The sequence below is a fragment of the Cavia porcellus genome, unplaced genomic scaffold, assembly GCF_034190915.1.
Source record: "Cavia porcellus strain 051 isolate PalLab524CR breed Dunkin Hartley unplaced genomic scaffold, mCavPor4.1 scaffold_12, whole genome shotgun sequence".
Taxonomy (NCBI): Eukaryota; Metazoa; Chordata; class Mammalia; order Rodentia; family Caviidae; genus Cavia; species Cavia porcellus.
Window position 1 is genome coordinate 69,243,745 of NW_026947495.1, and position 19,585 is coordinate 69,263,329.

The window sequence follows — 19,585 nt, forward strand, 5'->3', positions numbered from 1 at the left end:
AGAGCCGTCAGGCCTGCAACTGCAAGGAAAGGAATTCTGCCAACAGTGATGTGAGACCAGCAGAGCTCCCTGAGCCCCAAAAGGAAACCCAAGCCAGCCAGCACCTACTTTGCAGCTTTACGAGCTCCTGAGCAGAGGATTCAGCTAACATGTGCTTGGACTCCAGGCCCAGGAACAATGTGAGAAAATAAGTGGATGCTGTGTGAAGCTTCTAGATGTGTGCCAATTTGCTACATGAGAAAACAAACACATTCTTGGTCCTATTTCTTCCTCTATCACCATCATCGCCACCACCCACATAACAGGTGACAATATTTCTCAGATAATAAAATTATAAACATTTACAAAATATACATACATTGTGAGGGGTCTTATGTTTCAAAACTGAGATGTTATACAGTATCAGCATTTTGCTTCTCTCACTTATCAGCACCTCATGGGCCACTCCGAACTCCCTATAAGGTTTTAATTAATCATTTTAATGTCTACAAAACGTTCCATGGTAAAAACGGGCTATATTGGATGTTCACTTCTTGCTTACAGTTCTTTGTCACTGTGAATAATGATACAGCCAAGATTCTATATACAGTGTGCATTGGTGCTATTATTTCTACTGCCTGGTTTCCCAAGAGCAGGACTGTGCGATCAAAGTGTACCAAGCATTTGTCTCTTCCACTAGACATTACCAGATCATTTTGCAAAAGAACATGCAATAATTTATATTTTTGTTTGCTACCTCTGAAAGTATCCTTGCCTGTCCTTACCTCAACAGAAAATATTCCTTTTTTGCTTTTTCATTTTAGCCAGTCTGAGAGGAATAGTTTAATTTGCATTTGCCTGCCTAGAAGGAGTTTGATCTCTTTGAGTTCAGCTCTTTTAAAGTTTGCCTATTTCATATTTTGCACACTTTTTGAATTAAATTGTCTCTTTGTCAATTTGTAAGAACTGTCTGTATATTATAGATATCAATCTTCCTTCTTGGCTCTGCACATGAATATTTTCCTGAATCTATTACTTTGTCTATTCCCCTACTTTTCATATATAGTCTTCTAGATTTTCTCAGAGGTACTTGCGTTTACATTGTTTCTTTAATTTTTAAATATCCAAAATTTGTCCATACAATAGAAGGTGGTGATAAATTTGCTTCCTGATGGACAGTTAGTCCCTATGGACTATGTATTGCCAAAGCACCATTTTTCAAATGAGTTAAAATAGCGTTTTAGCTGTACGTTAAATTCCCATCCATACAAGGATCTAGTCTCAGATTCTGGATTCTTCTCCACTGGTCTGTTTGATGCCCGTTTCATATTGATTCAAATACAAGTAAATTGCAGCACGTTCTCAGCTGATAAGACGAATGGTCCGATAGTGCTCTTCAAAAATGCTTTACCTTATTTCAGGCATTAATTCCTACATAAAACCCTTAAAAGACTTCATCAGATTGAAAAAGCATAGCTCATTGGGAATTTTCACTGAAAATGAATTTAATTTTCATGTCAATGATTTAGAGGATTTATACTTTTATGTTAATTCTTTTTACCCCAAAATTCCTACCAGCCCTTCATTTATTTCTCATGTTATATTCTTCAATGCAAATCCAACACAGAATCCAAGAACTTACTAAAACACAGGGTTCATAAGCTGAGGACATTTTTTCCTTTCCCTTCTTTGTAGTCAATATTTATTCATGAATGAGAATTTGGCTCCTGTCTTAGAGTTCTCCATTGAATCTGAACTAAAAGAATTAGAGATAGAAATAATGATGAAAAGTAGCTATTTATTGCAAAGCACTAATGGCAAAATTATGGAAAGTCTCATGACCTGCTGTCTGTAAGCTGATGACACAGGGGTGGTGTTGTTTGAAGCCTTTTGTAGCTGGAGAGGCAATGGGGTAGATTCCAGGGAAAGACAGGGAGCCGGGAGCACCGAGGGCAGGAGCAGATGGAGCTCCCAGCATGCACAGCAGCCAGAAAGAGGGCGAATCCAGCACTGCTCTGCCTTCTTGTCCTGCTCACATTGGATTGGGCAGGACCTTCTACATTACTCAGAGCACCGGTTCAAACCCTAACTGCTTCAGGAAACAGAGGAAGGTGAAGGTTTCTAGGTGTGCTGGGCCACTCCAAGGCCACACATAACATGAATGCTCCATAGGTTCCTAAGCTGCAAAGCAACTATGTATCATGAGTCTTGTGTATTTGGGATTTACTCTAACAGAAGTTGACAAGGCTGAAAGTTAATTTTATGAGAAGGTAAAGAAAAGCTTTTGTTACAGTTTATTTTTCTCCCTCTCTGGCAAGATTTTCACAGCAAAATCTACATTTAAGTATAATGTCAGGATACCATCAAAATTTATATTTCACTGTCCTTAAAAACATATTTTTTATGTCTTAAAGAATATAGAATTAATGTGAAATAACAATAATTAGTATTAACTTTAGGAAGTTCCACTAGTGGAAATGTTATTTGTCAAACTAATAAAATAATATACACTGTTACTAAATTATAGCGACTGCTTTCTTTCTCATTTGTTCTTATCGATTCTAAACCATTTTCAGAGCCTTTTACTCTCTTGCCAACGGAAGAATATAGAGAATGAAGAGGTTAATCAGGAGATGGGTGGGAAAGGAAATCTTCAGGACAATAATACATAGACATACACACAGAGAGATGTTTTTTCAGACAAATGTTACACCAGACTTCAAATCGAACAAAAACACAGTATGTTTCTGTTAACTGAGACATCATTAAAAATATAATTTTAAGTTACCTACAGATTTTTAACCCGACCACTTTTATTGCAGCAGCCAAACAAAATCTATAGTTGGTACCATCAACTTTTTAGGATTTACCATCCAGCTGAGCAAATGAAACAAAGACTTCCTACTTAAACCTTCCTTCTCAAACATTTGGCAATGGGTTCAAACATCAATGTATAATGTTTTCCATTTTATTTTTAATTACATTCTTAGTCCTCCCGTTGCCTTTTTCTCCCCCTCTAGAGTGACACGGTTCCATTAGATGCCATGAAAAGAACATTTTCTTGCTACCTTGAAAATCTTCTTTCTTCCACATCTCCCATATTAAAATTTCCTGGTTATACAAAGATAATAAATAATTTTATGTCTCTCCATAAATGAAAACAAATTAAGTACATAATTAATCACTGTCCAAAGTGATGTAAAAGATTATCACTCTTACCACTCTCACCTCTCAATAAAACAATCAAGTTCATGATGTTACAGAATCAAGTCAAATCAGAACTCCCATAAGACACCAGTGCTGCTTGGTTTCCACTTCTTAACTGATATTTAGGGACGCTCTTTCAAATCATGCTATATTACAAATAAAAATGAGCTTTGTGTTTGCTCCATTTGCTACAGCAAAAATAAACCGTTACTCAAGTAGAGCAGAGACTGAAAGATCAGAGTGATTTCAGGTCAGCATAAAATGGGCGGATAGCACAGCTTGGAACAGATGGTCAACAATAAGACAGTGATTGCATGATGTCAGGGTTTAGATCTAAAATGTCCACTAAAGGCTTCTGTGTGGAGGATGACTGGGTCAGAAGGGGCACTATATTCATTAGTGCACTCATCCATTGATGAGTTTAGTAACTAACTGTGATCATAGGAGATGCAGCCTGGTTAGAGATTGGCTACTGGGAGACTGACCTGGAAAGAAGTCTCTCTCTCTCTGTCTCTCTCTCTCTCTCTGTCTCTCTCTCTGTCTCTCTCTCCATCTCTCTCTCCGTCTCTCTCTCCGTCTCTCTCTTTCTCTCTCTCTCTCTCTCTCTCTCTCTCTCTCTCTCTCTCTCTCTCTCTCTCTTTCGCTGCCATGGGCTGAGCAATTTTTCTCTACACTGCCCTTCTCCCCTGGCATTTCTGTCTTAGAGCTAGGCAACCGGGGGCTGAAAACATGAACCAAAATAAACCTCTCCTCCTTTAGGTACTTTGTCCCCGTGATGAAAGTGACTACCACACATGGGAAATTTTTAAAATCAAAAACAGCTTTGACTATGTAAGCAGATTTTTCTCACCTGCTATAGGATTAAGAGGGTATACTCTGTCCATTCTGCCCAACCTGCTGTTTGTGCTTTCTTATTTCCTGTCCACATCATTCTCCAGAATCCCACCGGTCTCAGTCATTTATACTTAACCTGAAAATTCATTCACACTAAAGTAGAAATGCATGATATTCTGTCCAGTTCTTTGCATTTGGAATGTACTTAACATGGCATAGGAGGCCATGGGGAAGGGGAGAACGGTGCTAACTTATGACATGGATTTCCTCCAGCAGGGACGAGAAGAATGTGGCTCCTGGCCCTACAGCCTTCAGATTTATCCCTGCTTCCCACTTCATCATGCCCCTATTTCAAATACTTTCTCAAATATTTCTAATCACTTTGCCTCTACTCTAGAAAAACTTCATATTAAAACAGTCAACCTATCTCACAAAATTTAGATCTAAGTAGACTGACCCAAAAGACAGCACCTCAAGGTCAGTACAAGTCTTATCTGACATATCAGCACTTGCTAATTGATAAATTAATGAAAAGTAGTTGTAAAGAGGTGAGCCATGTAAAAGTATCACGTAGGTACTAGAAAAATTCTTTCAGAATTTACCCAGATGTGCATCATCTGGTTTTTTCCTGTGGAGCCCAAGCTTCCCTTGAGTGCACCGCCCAGGGCTCATTAAATTTTTCCTGATGACTTGTGTGAAACACTCTCACTGTACAGTTTGGTGTTTCCAATTTTCATTTTCTAATATGAAAAAGAAATCTTAGAAATATAGGTCTTCAGAACAATCTGCATAGGGCATTCTTCCTGCCTTGTATTGTTTTCTGGTGTTTTACTGCTGTCTTACTAACGTTTGACCCAACAGTATTCTTAAGTGACCTTTGCAGTTGACTCTTTCCAAAGCATTCAGTTAGTTATCATAGAGATGCCTCCACTTTCTTTTTTGCTTTTGTCAGTTTATGGAATAGTTAATTAAAATTATGCTCTTCTAATTTCAAGGAAAAAACTGTCATAATAAAAAGTGTTGAGACAGAGAATGTAACTTTACGTGGAGGAGCAGAATCCACAGGGGAGAAACCCTTCACCGTTCACATTCGGTTCACTCTGAGCTTTGAGAAGCTTGCTGAGCCCACCTCGGCTTATCTGGGGAGCTGGATAAATGGAGGTAGACAGAAAAAGCCTTTATGAGGTACCATGTGGCTTCATGCACCAACAAAACCTAGTAGAATTTAAGCCAGGCACCAGAAAAATCAGCCCCAAGAGTTGAGTTTTCATGCATCTTTCTCTGCAAAAATCAAAAAGGGAAGGAGGTTCTAGGTCCATCTCCTAAATGCCAACTATACTAAGGTAGAACCTATTACAGCAAATGAAAATAACCCAGGGAAGGAGAAGATGGACGGGAGAGTGCACACAGTTGAGACAAGCCGATCCAAAAAAAGGAGAGTTTTGCTTTACTGAAAGAGGTTGCCACTGTCACTTTCAAGCAGGAAGCTGATCCTATTAACATTTTCTGAGACACTAAGATGCAGGTGTCACCATTATTCTCTGAATCACATTAACCTTGCCTTGAAATGCAAAATCTTTAACGTGAGTAGCATTTTGCGGTACTGTGGGAGAAAAACAACTTTCTAATGTAAAAATGTAAGAAACAATTACGAGAATATTTGATGAAATGAGAATGAATTATTTCAGCAGCGACAGATATTAGAGGGAAAAAAATTCGCACTGAATATACGGATGATGATTCATCTTTAGTCAAACCTTAATTACTACATGCAGCTTCATGATTGGAACCTGTTCCAGAAATAATGAAAACAGGTGCAAAATAAAAGCTAGTACGAAATGTCATTCCTTGTGAAAATAAATTCCAGTTGAAATTATTATATGTGATATTGTGCAATTGATAGGATCTCAGTAGTATAATCTGAGTTTTAATATTTTAGAACAATAAATCAATTGGATATCCTTTGTTACAAAAACCTTTGCTCATATTCTGATTGTGGGAAGGGGAAATTAGATACACAGTAACAGTGTGGGCTTTTTTAAAGTTGGTTTTTAAAATTCAATTAATACTAAATTTCCCTAATTTTTGTTGGGGAGGGGGTTCAGAGAGTTGCTTTGTTTTACTTTATTCCTGCCTTGTTAAGAATTGAACCCACAGCCACTTACATACTGGGCAAATGCTCTACCCCTGAGCTACACCCCAATCACCAATGCATTTGTATTCAATTTATTTAATATATAAATGGGCAAGTTACACAGTTCAAAAACTATTAAGTTCAATATCTTTTTGAACTTAATAAGCAGAAGGAGTCCTTCCAGAGCTGTGTCTATCTGCCCAGTTCCAAACAATTCCTTTCCCTGTTATTTATTTTTGGATGAGTGACTTTTACCCTCTTGTCTTGAGACAGCACTTTTGTAATGTACCAAGTTGTATATTATTTACACAAGCTTGCTTATCTATGTATCATTTCTCTGTTAAATTATTGAGACACAACATGTTTTACCATCAGAAAATATACTTAAAGCCCCATCAGTGTTTTCCCCTCTTTTTAAAGATTTTTTAAATATTCTTGTTTGCATATTATTTCTGGATAAATTCCATAGGCAATTTTTCTAGTCTAAATACACATTCTTGGGCCAGGTGTGGTGGTACCCACTGGTAATCTCAGCCTCTCTGGAAACAGAGCCCAGAGGATTGCAAGTTCCAGGTCAGCCTGGGAGTTTAAGAAGAACTTTTCTCAAAGTAAAGAAATAAAAAGGGCACGGGTGTCTCTCAGCAGACACTGCATGCTAGCATGCACAAGACCCTGCATCCAGCTCCCAGCACTGCCATATATACCTACGTGCCACTCCTACACCTTACATTTTTAAGTTACTCATGGAGAATTAATAATCTTATGATTTTGAGCTTTCTATCAAAATCCGGTTATGCAATTTGATTCTTTCATATTTATTTTTGTTATTTGTATTTTCTATGCTCCTAACCACACTCTTGGTATTCATTCTCTTGGGTTCTGTGCTTTTTATTTCCATCATTTTTTATAAATTCTTCTAGTTGCATTTTTTTATTTAAGGAGAAAAAGAAGAAAAAACAGAAAAAGGGTACAAGTTATACAAAATTTAAAAAATAAACAGTAGGAAATCACTAGTTAATAGATTACATATTCTCATCTTAGAAATAGTTGTTCAAATTGAAGCATTTTGCTTTCTGTTCCATTCATTGTGGCCTCTCTGTCACTATTTCTGGAATCTTGGTATTTTTCTTTTTTAGAATATCCTACAGTATTCTCTGTAAAGTTGAATTGGTGGCTGCAAATGCCCCTAGTTCCTTTTTATCCTGGAAGCACCTTGTTTTTCTATCAATTTCTAGGGACAGTTGTGCAGGATATATCAATCTTGGCTGGAGGTTATTATCTTTCAAAGCTTGAATTATTTGCCCCCATGCTCTTTGTGATTTGATGGTTTGTGCCGAGAAATCTGCTGTAATTCTGATGGGTGTTCTCTTGTAAGTGATCTGTTTCTTGTCTCTGATGGCTTTTAATATTTTGTTCTTATATTGGATTTCTGTAAGTTTGATTATTATATGCCTGGGTGTAGCTCTGTTTGGGGTGTAGGTGGCTGGGGTCCTGTATGCCTCGTACATATGAGGATCTTTACCATTTGCTAAATTAGGGAAATTCTCTTGGATTATGTCTGTGAATAGCTTTTGTAGTTCACTTGTTTGTGTCCCTACTTCTTTTATGTTCTTAATTCTTAAGTTATAGATCCTCTTATCATCTTCTAGCCTTTGTATTGTTGCTGTTTGGGTTGTTTTTGTTTTTGTTTTTGTTTTTGTTGTTGTTGTTGTTATTTTTAAGAAGTTTTTCATTTCATGCTCCCATATTACAAATCTGCCCTCCAGTTCAGATAATCTATCCTTACTTTCTTTCAAGCTGTTATGCCAGTTTTCGATAGACTTTTTAGTTTCCTGGTAATCTCTTTGAACCTGCTTCACGTATTCTATGTTTTCTCTATTTTCTCCATCAAACAATTCTCCCCTTTTTTTCTGTTCTTCCATTCCACCATCTGTTTTTTCTTGGGCTGTGTTTAGCATTTCTCTAACTATTCTACTTATATCTTGCTTCAGGTCATTAATAACTCGTCTATGAGGCTCTGGAGATAGAGCTTTATGTCTATTGGTGCTGTGTCTGATATTGCATGTTTCTCAAGATTGGGGACCGAGGACCCTTTCTTGTTGCTCCCTCTTCCCCTATTTTTTGTTCCTTTTATACAAGCGAATACAGGAGGCCCAGTTTCTTTCTTTGTTGGTTACAGTTTGTTTGAATTGGGCTTGCTAGGTGTTCCCATCCACTGCAGTGTACTAGGGAGACACAGACCTGAGCAGCCTATGCCGGGCCTGCCCCTCCAGGTCAACCTACCGAAGGCTTCACTGCTAGGGAGCACCTCCAGGTGCTGGGACCTGGGTTGGGCTAGCCTATTGGGTCTTAGTCTGCAGCATCACACAGCCCAGGCACTCCCCATCAATCCCGCTTGAGAGGGGAATATGTGACTGAAGTCACTGCAGCGCCCTGTTCCTGCTAGTCTGCCTGGTCCCAGTATGTCCTTTGCTGAAGCCTCCTCCTCTGTGGAAGGGTCCCCAATCTGCTCACTCACCGCAGGTCGATGCAGGGCTCCCAGCCAGTCCCACTCTCAACTCTATTCACCACTTCCCACTCTCAGAGCTTTCGCACCTCTCTCCTTGCTGTGCCAATTGGGACGCAGCTGCGGCTGCAGGAAATTCAAATCGTGGCTTCCAATGGTGCAGGCTCCAGCTTCCACACTGAGACCTTATCTGTTCCTGTTATATCATCAGGATTGCATTTCCAGTTGGTTTCTCTTAGTTTAGTTCATTCTTGGGTTGGGAAAATATATCTCCCTTTGCTTAGGATTTCTCACCCGGCACCATTCCTGGATTTTAAGTGTGGTTTCTCAGAGAGCCTCCAAGGCTGCTGCTATCAATCTGCCATATTCTCCCGGAAGCCCTAGTTGCATTTTCAACAGCTCACTTTAGTTGACATCTTGTTTCTTCTTTTATTTCTGCATTTTGGGTTTCCTTTAAAGAAGGGATTGTCTTATTAAGCTTTTGATTTTAAATCCATGGCACAATGTCTCATCTCAATTTTAACCTGCTCTGCATTAGTCTTTTTCTACAGAGTAGTTTGTGGGCGCTGAGTTCTGATGATCTTTGCTTCTACCCTCATCCTCATTGCATTAACTAGTGCCAGTCCATGTTCCATTAGTCATCATTAATGCATTAAATTTTGCTCACCTGGAAATTGGCTGAATGTTCCTGTAAAGGGCAGGTTTGAGGAGCCTGCATAGTTTCTCAAGCTCTCTGCGTTTTAAAACCTGAAGGGCTATCCTTCTGTGCTACCACAGAGACAAACTGATTCCTACAACTAGGATTTGCCTGGATAATTTTTTGTGGGTTTCCAACTCTTGTGAAGAACTGAACCAGATGAGGTTTAGGAAAGTTTCTATCATCAGCCCAGTCCACGCTTTTTAATTTAATCTTTCATTCTCTCTTTCTCTTTTTCTCTTTCTCTCTCTCTCTCATTCCCTTCTTCCCTTCCCACTTCCTCCCTCCTCCCACTTCCCTTCCCTTCCCTTCCCACTTCCTCCTCTTTCTACTCCACTTTATATATGGAACTCCATTTCAAAACTTGTCCTTTACATGGAAGGTGAATTTGGTGGATGTTTTCTGAGATCTGTCACTGAATTACTTATCTCAATGCTCCCAGAGTGAGAGAAATTATTTCTTATTTTCATTTATTTCCTTTCATAAGGCTGACGTTCAACCTTAACTGCATTTTGCAGCTTTATTGTGATTTGAAGTCCACTGATGATGCCTATCTTTTATATCTAACAAAAATACAATTCTCTGAAGTTTTGTTCTTTAATTCTGTCTTCTACTTTTGGGTAATTCCAGGAGAAAATGAGCAGAGTCCTACTCAGATGAAAAATCACAGTTATAAAAATGCTAAATAGAAGGATTAGGATGTTAGCATCAGAGTCTGAATTTTCTTGCAAGTGATACATGGTCTCACTCCAATCCTGAATAAAATCTGGGCAAATATAAGTGAGAGAAATTCTATAAAATAATTGATCAGTAAAGTTCCAAAATGTCAAAACCATAAAAGAAAATTAAAAACCGAGAAAATATCATAAACTGCAAGAAGGAAGGAAACATAAAAACTAAATATATTATGGAATACTGCATAAAATTCTGAAGAAAAAAAGGCACATTAGTAGAAAAATAAGTGAAATTCTAATGGAATCTCTGAACTGAATTAATAGTATACTAATATTAACTTCTTGTTTTTCATGATTATATTATGGATACATAAAATGTTAAGATTAGAGGAAGCAGAATGAAGGCATGAAAAGGGTCTTGACAAATTTCTTCTGAAAAATCTTAAAATAGTTCAAACTAAAAGGTTAAAATAAAATTTCAGGCATGCATAAAAAACTTTTAAACCTGAATGTTACACAAAGGCAACAAGAATGGGGAAAAAAACCCGGAACTTAATTTTCAGCCAAAAATAAGAATGAGATATAATCCAAAAACATCATTTTACCAAAGCAGCTAAAATCATGACAAAGTGACAAAATTGCATATTTGGAGAGCAGGATGGGAAGAAAGGCGCAGCAAGCGATCCTGGGTCTTCCATGGATTAGGGGCTCACCGAGGCAATAGAGTCATGTTATGGATTAAAAACTGGTGGTCAATTTGATGCCAGCTGGATTACATCAGCATGCTGCCAAGCATAGATGTTCCACCTGAGGAAAGCTGCCAGCATAAACAGAGACATGGAGAAGTAGAATCTGGGCATTAAGGTGCGTTGAGATGTTGCAGTGTTGTGGTATTGTGGCATTGTGGTGTGTGGCATCATGGAGTCTCCTATGTGTTACTGTTTGAGCCATTGGTTTTCCTGAAGAAGCTCTGGTCCTCACATAGAGCATTGTTTTCTGACTCTGGAGGGGAAGATGTGTGCTGCTTGGTCTCCAGGATGAACTCATCACACTGGCTTTCTGGCATGTACCCGACTGTGCTTGTCATCAGAGGAGCTCAGGGCCCCTGTGTCACTGAAGATGGCTGTGCTGCTTTTCAGGACAGCCATGGTCTTTGTTGTGAGTGTGACTTTTTGGCTCCAGCATAGAACCCTCAACCTACCAGCACAGCTCCTTCACCCCACTAGCATAGACTTTCTAGCTTCCACCACTGACCTTTGGGCCTTTCCAACACAGATCAGTAAAAGAGACTGGCATGAGTCCTTCTTGTGGGCTCTACACCTCCAGTTGGACTCATAGGAGGCATTGTCATAAGCTCTGGGTCTTCATCTGGACTCATGTGGGACATTACTGTAGGATTCAAGCCCTTGGTAAATATTGTATGTCTTTAGTGTTGTGGATAGATTTCCAGCATTTTCTTGTGTTTACTCTGGGTGACCATTATAAAACAATATTATAAACTCCATGTCCTGATTCTAATTGTTCTCTGTACAACCGCTGACTACAACAAGCCACCACCTCTCCAGAGAATCACAAGTTAGAGGCCAGTCTGGGAAACTTAGCAAGACCTTGTATCAAAATAAAAGGAGTAGGGTAAGTGGTAGCACTCACAAAGCACAAGGCCAACTGAAAAACAAACAAAAAGTAAAAAGATTTTAGATCCAGAAAAATAGAGAAATTGAATAAAGAGAAGGCACTTAATAAAATAACTTATAACAAAAATTCTCAAAACTCCAATGAAGGAGCTAGAAAATGCCAGCAAAATACTTGGAGAATATCTCTCCCCCAAACCAGAGTCAGGAAAGAAGCATAACATGACATTTGGAGGATCCAGCACAACTCTGATACAAAACTCGAGATGAGAAACAGTAAAAAAAAAAAAAAAAAAAAAAAAAAAAAAAAAAAGCAGAGAAACTTAGCAAGTAAAGAATATGCATGATAAGTATAAAAAATTCTATTAAACTTTTTTTGCCATGAATTTTAGGAACTCAATAAAACAATTGTCTCTTTGAGTACAAAGCAGAAGCCTGCAGTATATAAACTCCAAGATGAGATGGTAAGAAAACATAAGCCATGAGTAACCTACAGAAGATGGATCCCGACCAGAAGACCTCAGGAATGAAGAGGAAGATACAAACAAATCCATCCTCGAAAGGAACTGAAAATGAAGACTAAACCATGTGAAAATTATAGTAGCAAATGCTAGGCTTTTCTTAGGTTCAAGTAAACAGTAAATAATAGTAAAATTAAATTTAAAAGAATTGCTAAGAAAGTATTAGCTATAGAAGATGAGCAAAGCAGATACATCACATGTGTAACTGGAAACCAGAGAGAATAAACAAAAGGGAATAGAACAGATATTTTAAAATACAACTCGTAAGTCACTTTTAAATATATATACACACATATATAGAAACTACATATTAAAAGAAACATTATTCAGGAAAATTAAACCAGAAATCTCAACAATATGGTCTGTCCCCATTTAGAGGAATTAAAAACGAAAAAATAACTTATGAAGTCCAGCAAAGAATTCAGATAACTTCAGCAGGGAGCAGGGGGCGGGGCGGGCATCAGGGTAGATTCATATTTCTCCACATGATAATCAAGAACAATAGAGCAATAGTTGCAAAGCTCACAAGAAAACAAAATGTATGCTGAGGATTTTATAGCTAGCAATAGCAAGCTGTCATTCCAGTGTGAAAGTTTTGTACAAACAATTGTGAAAATATAAGGACTCGGAGAATGTTGATCCCATAGGTCTTTTTGATGACAGTACTAAAGTATGAGTTTTGCCCAAATAAGATCAGGAAAACTACAGCAAAGAGCCAAGAAAGAAGGACTGAAATACATTTATCTATAGAAATAACACAAAATAAAAGTGGAGATAAAGGTAAATGGCCAGAATGCTTTAAATATAGGGGAATAATAGAACTCATAGATACAAGAACGATAGTGCCTGGCATGGTGACATACCTACAATCCCAGCACTCAAGAGGCTGAGACAAGAGGATCCTCATGAGTACAAGGTCATCCTAGGATATATGTCAAGATCCTGTATCAAAAACATGGAAAGAAAAGAAAAAAGAAGGATAAGATTTAAAACATAGAAAGAAAATAAATGTCCTGGTTGTCTTATGCATAAGGGCTGGTTATTAGAAAGAGTGCTAGAAGCTTACAAATCAATTAATGAAAATACACATAACTCTGTACAAGAAAATACTAAGAAGGATCATCTTATTTACTATTATTAGATAGTAAAAAAGGAGGGCCCAAGGAGGAAGATGAAATATGCTAATTTTATCATTTTTGGAAGGGTACAATATATTAATAAAAATAATCATGAGGTAGTGAGAAAAATTTTAATTAGCAGAGCACATACAACCAGGAAAATAGAACACATAGTAAAAGTTTTAAAACATATCTGAAAAGTTAGAGAAATTAAAACTTTATAAATATAGTCTCTGGAATGGCATAGTTTACATTTAAACAAGAACAAAAAATGGTTGTGTATGTGGAAGAAGATGTAGCAGAAGTACGTAAGATGGCTAAAAACCAAGGGCACATGAGGTAAAAGGATGGACTAGGCCGTATTTTAAAATTATTGCTTTGGTATTATCAAAAATTGAAATAAATACAATGTAAAGATGTTGTCATGGTTTATGTCAGTGGCCCCCAAGCCTCATGCAATTATGCACTTGACCAAATCCAGCATTTGTGATTGGTTCATTGTCTAGCACTCGGATTGGTGGTGTGTGTGTTTCACCCACCCAGGGGTGGAGCCAGAATATGATGTAAGGGCAGAAAGGACGTGTGTCTTTCTCTCTTACCAGTTTGTGCTTGCCTGTGCAGCCAGCCATGAGTGGCTGCCCCATCATGCCATGCTGTCTTGGAGCCAACTGAGTATAGACTGCAACCTCCAAGAACTGTAAGAAATAAATCTTTCCTTCCCTAACTTTGGGCATCAGATATTTTTCCTCAGAAATGAGTAAAAAGTAACTAAGACAGATGTATAAAATTATTAAAATTAGGCCAGGTTTTATCATTATAGTCAAACTATTTCTCATATTTTACAATTAATACAAAGAGTGATTTTTCATTATTTTCCCAAACTTTGGACATTTCAACATTTTTCTCAAGAAATCAAATATAAAAATTTTTCACCTAAGGGTAATCCACTAAGCCAAATGAATTAATTAAGCTTTCACTCATATAGTAATTAAAAATTAATTGTGATGAAAGGAGATAATGAGTTTATAATTAGCAATTTAATACAGTTTTATGTTCTGAGAAAACCATTAGTCTTCTTTCATATCCTCATACAATCTGTTAACTTTATAATCCTGAATAATGACTAACGACCTCTGAGAAATTTTTCTGAGATGAAAAAACATTTTGTTATTCTTCTAACAACACTGTTGTTCTGCTTCCTAGACAAGCATGACAATCATTTGGAAATTTTAGTACTTCTGTATAAAATTGTGAGACCTTTCTGGGGTCATAGTTCTATACAGCTGCTAGTCAAGGCTCCTGTGACCACACACATCATCACAGTTGGCAGTTTATACAACCTCCAGTTTTCAAAAGATACATCCAAGAGCAAGTATCTGCCTACTTTCCTAACTTACTATGATACACCTCCTAAGATTATCTGAGATTTGTCTATATCTGAAGTCACAGAAACTGTCTTTCCTAAACAGATGCATTTAACCAACTAAGACAAATATCTGAATGAGAAAAAGCTTTATGGAACAAACTTACTGATTATCTCTAAAACAATATCAAATACATCTACAGTGCCTACATATTATATGGAGTACTACAAATTATTTTTAGCCCAAAATACTTTTTGCTTCACTGAATTATAATACCTAACCCAATGGGAAATCATTGGCGCTTAAGACTCTGCCTCCCGTGTGAGCTGGAACACTTTCAGAACTAGGGACAGAAAAATTAAAGTGAGGAAACTGAAAAAGACATTTACTTCTGAATGCAGGAGTTTAAACAATGCTTGCAGACTCTGTCCTCTTAATTCCTTGGCTTCTGTTCTGCCTGACAATGATTTGCTTCAAGTCAGATGAGGTTTGTCAGTGTGGCCAGTAAAGTCTAGTAAGTATCCCTAAAGCTATGTAGGATAAAGAAATAAATCTGCCCCTGCACTGTCCAATGGGTGTTGCTAGCTCATACTTAAGACAACCACTGACCAATAGGAGCACAGTGCTCTGGCTGGAAACACACAAACCCAGCCACATCTAAGAACTTGGTATGAAGAAAAGGAAGAGGTGCTCTCAAAAGGAACAATGCAGGATAGAACTACCAATGTCCTCTTTTCATACATATGTGATGCTAACACAGCCTCATGGAATAAGCTTTCAAAGTTCTGACAAGGGTGCTTTAAAGACTTTGGTAATCTCACTTAGAACGCTGAGATATTTTAGGGATTTGGTTTCAGTCCTAGAAATTGGCTCTTCCAGCAGCACTTTAGATTTCTCAAGGACACCCATTTTCTCCCTTTAACTGACTCAGGAAATGCCTCCCACTTCTATAGGTAGAAACAAGCTACAGAGCTGAGAAAGAGAAGTGTGGGAGATCAAATCCCGCACTCAAGTGTGAAAGACCACAGAGTTGTCAGAGGACCTGATGCCCGTCCTTTCTCGTAGCCTACACTCTCCTCTTAGAGAGTGTGACTTTCCCCTGCAGTGTCACCAGCCACATTGTCCTGGCCTTTGCTCTATGCACAAGTCCAACTGCTGCTGAGTCCTGGACTTCAGGACCCCAGTCCTCCTCCATTCCTGGTGACTTGCCCCTGCTCCTCAGTGCCATCTTGGTGTCACATCCCATGTGAATGCCATTAGTCTCCTGAGCATCTCCAAATTCCCATAAACTCTGAGTTGTAAACCTCCTTTTGTAGAGATTAAAAACCGACTCTCAGAGATGTTAGTTAATTGCATAAAACAACAAACTAAGTATTTAGCCTTCTGCCTAGGTTTAATGTTCTTCCCCTTCCATCAGCTTCCAGCTTCTCTCTGAGCCTCTCTCCTCACATGCCTGGCCCTGGGTTCTGCTGTCCATTTTCTTTCTCTTCTGATCTTTCCTTCTCATCTCAGCTTTCTTCATAACTCTGATACACAGTTGACTTTCTTCCCAATAGTTTCACCCTATAACATACTGCTGTTTTTGCAGTGAGTTGTTCGTTTGTTTGTTTGTTTGTTTGTTTGTTGGAGTTTTCTATCTGTTCTATTTTTTTTAAGAAGTGATTACAGATATGTAGAAGAAGTAACACAAGGGGAGGTTAAGCACCGTTAGTGTTCCTCCATTCTTCCTCCTCATCTTCACGGAGAGAAACTGAGAGTTTGAAAATGACAGTCTTGAAACACTCAACAGGACACACAATAAAAAGAAATAAGAGGTTATATCATATTTTTAAGTAAAAGAGTTAATGTGAAGGCATTTGCTTCGGTACATCAGGGAAAGTATAGGAACAAAATAAAAGACAGATATATAGATAGAAATAGATAATATAGATATAGATTCTACTTATGTTGATTTCTTACTCAACCAGGCTGAGAATTCAGCCAACTCCCATTGGCTTATAAAAACAAAATCCTGTTTAGCTTGTGATTGCTGATAAATACATGCTGATGACTGATTTGTTAAAAATTTTTTGCCTTAGTTTAATTCCTCAGAAATTAGTTTTCTTCATTTAAAACACAAAACTTGTAACAAGCTTATGCACCTAATTACTCACCGTTATGGCTTGTATCTAGTCCCCTGCCCCAAAGCCTCATATCTCATAGACAAGGATTTTCACAAGTGGCTGGATCTTAGGTGTGCAATGCTGGATCTAGGGTATATGATAATGGAATTAAGGATGTGTGATAATTAAATTGGTTTGGCATAATTCTGGGGATAGATCATGGAAGCCCCACCCTGGGTGCAGGTGGCACCAAACAATAGGTTTGTAACCTGAATGGAATAATGGAGAAAGAGAGGCTGCTGCTTGCCTGCTGTTTTCTGCCTGCCTCACCATGGGCAGTTTCTCCCCTGTGATACCTCTCAGTCTTGCTGCCTTACCTTGGAGCCAGCTCACTATGGACTAAAATCTCTGCAAACTGTGAGCTAAAACAAACATTTTCTCTTTTAACTTGAGGGTGTGAAGAAAAGTAACTAAGACACTCATCAACCACCAAAAAAAAGTACATATGGTCTTTTGTCCCTGATACTTCAAGGTAGAGAAAGAAAGGTTATGTGAATATCTATATAAAACCATATATGATAAACTCCAAAATTAGTATTAGATCCAAACTGGGGAATTGGACGTGGCATTTTCTAAAACCAATGGATGGAAAACTAATTGAGTTTAAATATTCATCAGAATTGAAGTCAAATGCAAATCTCTTGTGGGACAAAATTTCATGGAAGACCATGGGTTTGGGTTAGACACAACCATTGGTGTCAACCAACCAAATACAGAATTTAATCACAGTAACTGAGCTTTGGTTCATGTAGGAGGAACTTTAAACAATTAACTAAGCCATAAACACCAAACTAGGGAAGCTATAACAAACTGACTACTTGACTGGGTAAAGTGTAGTCCATTAAGTTGTTTTCTGTGCCTTAACTCTGTTATTATAGACATGCTGTCAGATCATTCTGGGTTGGAGTTCTCAGAACATGCCTGATTTAGGAATCATGTTGTTTTTTTCAAATAAATGACAAAATGTAAGTTATGGGAGATGTGTTCCTTTTGACAGTTCTGGAAGAATCAGCAGTGTCCAAACAGAGCTTTTGCAACCCAGGAGATCAAGTTGCCAGACACAGTTACCAGGTACCCTCTAAGCTCATCTGAGGTCACTGTTTTCTTGTTGATCTGGGGACTATTGGTAAATTTTCAAATTCTAAAGCTCCACAGTTTTGACAGCTGTGTTTTAAGCAATATATTTCTTTGAGCAAACTTTTGGTCCAAACTGGTTATGGAAGTCATGGCACACAGGGCTGGGTCCTACAGAGAAGGCTCAGGTTTCTGAGTGGGTTGGATAACATGGGACAGGGTTCAGTAGGTAGACAAGATAACTATAAGACAGAGAATCCTGAACTCCTCTGGAAGCAGAGCAGCTAAAACTCTACTTCCTGGATCTCGGTCCAGGATGAGTTTGTGCTGAGAGAAAGTGGTGTCTGTGCTCTGAGAGGGTAGGTGACCTTTCTGGGGTGAGCAGTAGCTACAGTGCTCAGCCAGACACTGAACAGCATCCAGGGTCTGGAGCTCCTCCAACCATCTTCCCATACAGGAATTCCCAGAACTTGTACTGTCTTTTAAATAAATGGGTTAACCTTGCCAGAAATAACTTGGAAAGAAAGTGACTACAACAAAGAAATTTCAATATGGATAAAGTTGTTTATGTGTTGGGCACATTAGAGAATGAAGGGTCAAATATTCTACAGAGACAATGGGACTCGTTTCTTAAATAGCATACACAGGCCTTAGAAGACTAAATGGGAGAGGCACTGTTTATTTCCAGAAGATGAACCCTTGATCAATGAGAGTCTACTTCCTTAACCACCTTTATGCCTCAGTTAAAATCTTGAGCTAGAATACTAATGAAAGATATCTAGGTCCATTTAGACAGTGCTTTGTCTGCTGTACATAGTTTGGAACCCTGCCCTGAACTCTGGTTGAAAGAACAAAATCTAGGCTGAAGCTGCCTATTCTTAGGTCTCATCAGCAGAGACATTTGTGGAGAAAGTGTCCATGTATGGTTATGTGTCTTCCCTTCTGTACCTGAGTTACTAAAAGCCTTTTGTGTGTGTGTGTGTGTGTGTGTGTGTGTGTGTGTGTCTGGTACCAAGGGTGGAACTCACAACCTTGCACTTGCCAGGCAGAAACTGTGCAGCTGAGCTAAATCCCCAGCCCCATACTAAAAGCTTTTACAAGGAAAAAGACAAGAATTTAAACTAGCCTAACAAGTCTCATCTTTGAGCATTTTGCTTTAGGTAGGCTTCCTATTTATGCTTTGCTTCCTCTCCACAGATGATGGTACTTTGGCCTGAAATCTGTTTATAAGACAGACATAGCAAGCAGAAATTGGGTCAGACAAGAAAAGAGCAAATGTTCTTGGATTCATCCCACATGCTGAAATAAGTAAAATGGTCAGAGGTACAGAAAACCACCTTTCAGTTTTTCAGAAGGTTGAATGGGCTATTAGAATAGAAGACATTTTGCTGCAAGGACTGTCTGGGTGTCAGGATATGTCACCTGTGAATCAGGAAGTCAGTCTTCTGAAGATTAACAATTGAGTCTCTTCAAAAGATTTGTCCTGGAGCTTTTAATTTTACTATCTTTCAGATGCCTTCAACTTCATCAGTATACTAAAGCGGTATATCCTAGAGCAGCATTGCCTGAACTAATAGTTATTAAATTGTGTGTGTTTACAAAATTCTGATATAAAAGTTTAACATCGCTCGTTTCCCAAACTTCAGTAGATATTAAGGTTATTGGACTTTTAAAAATCTAAATC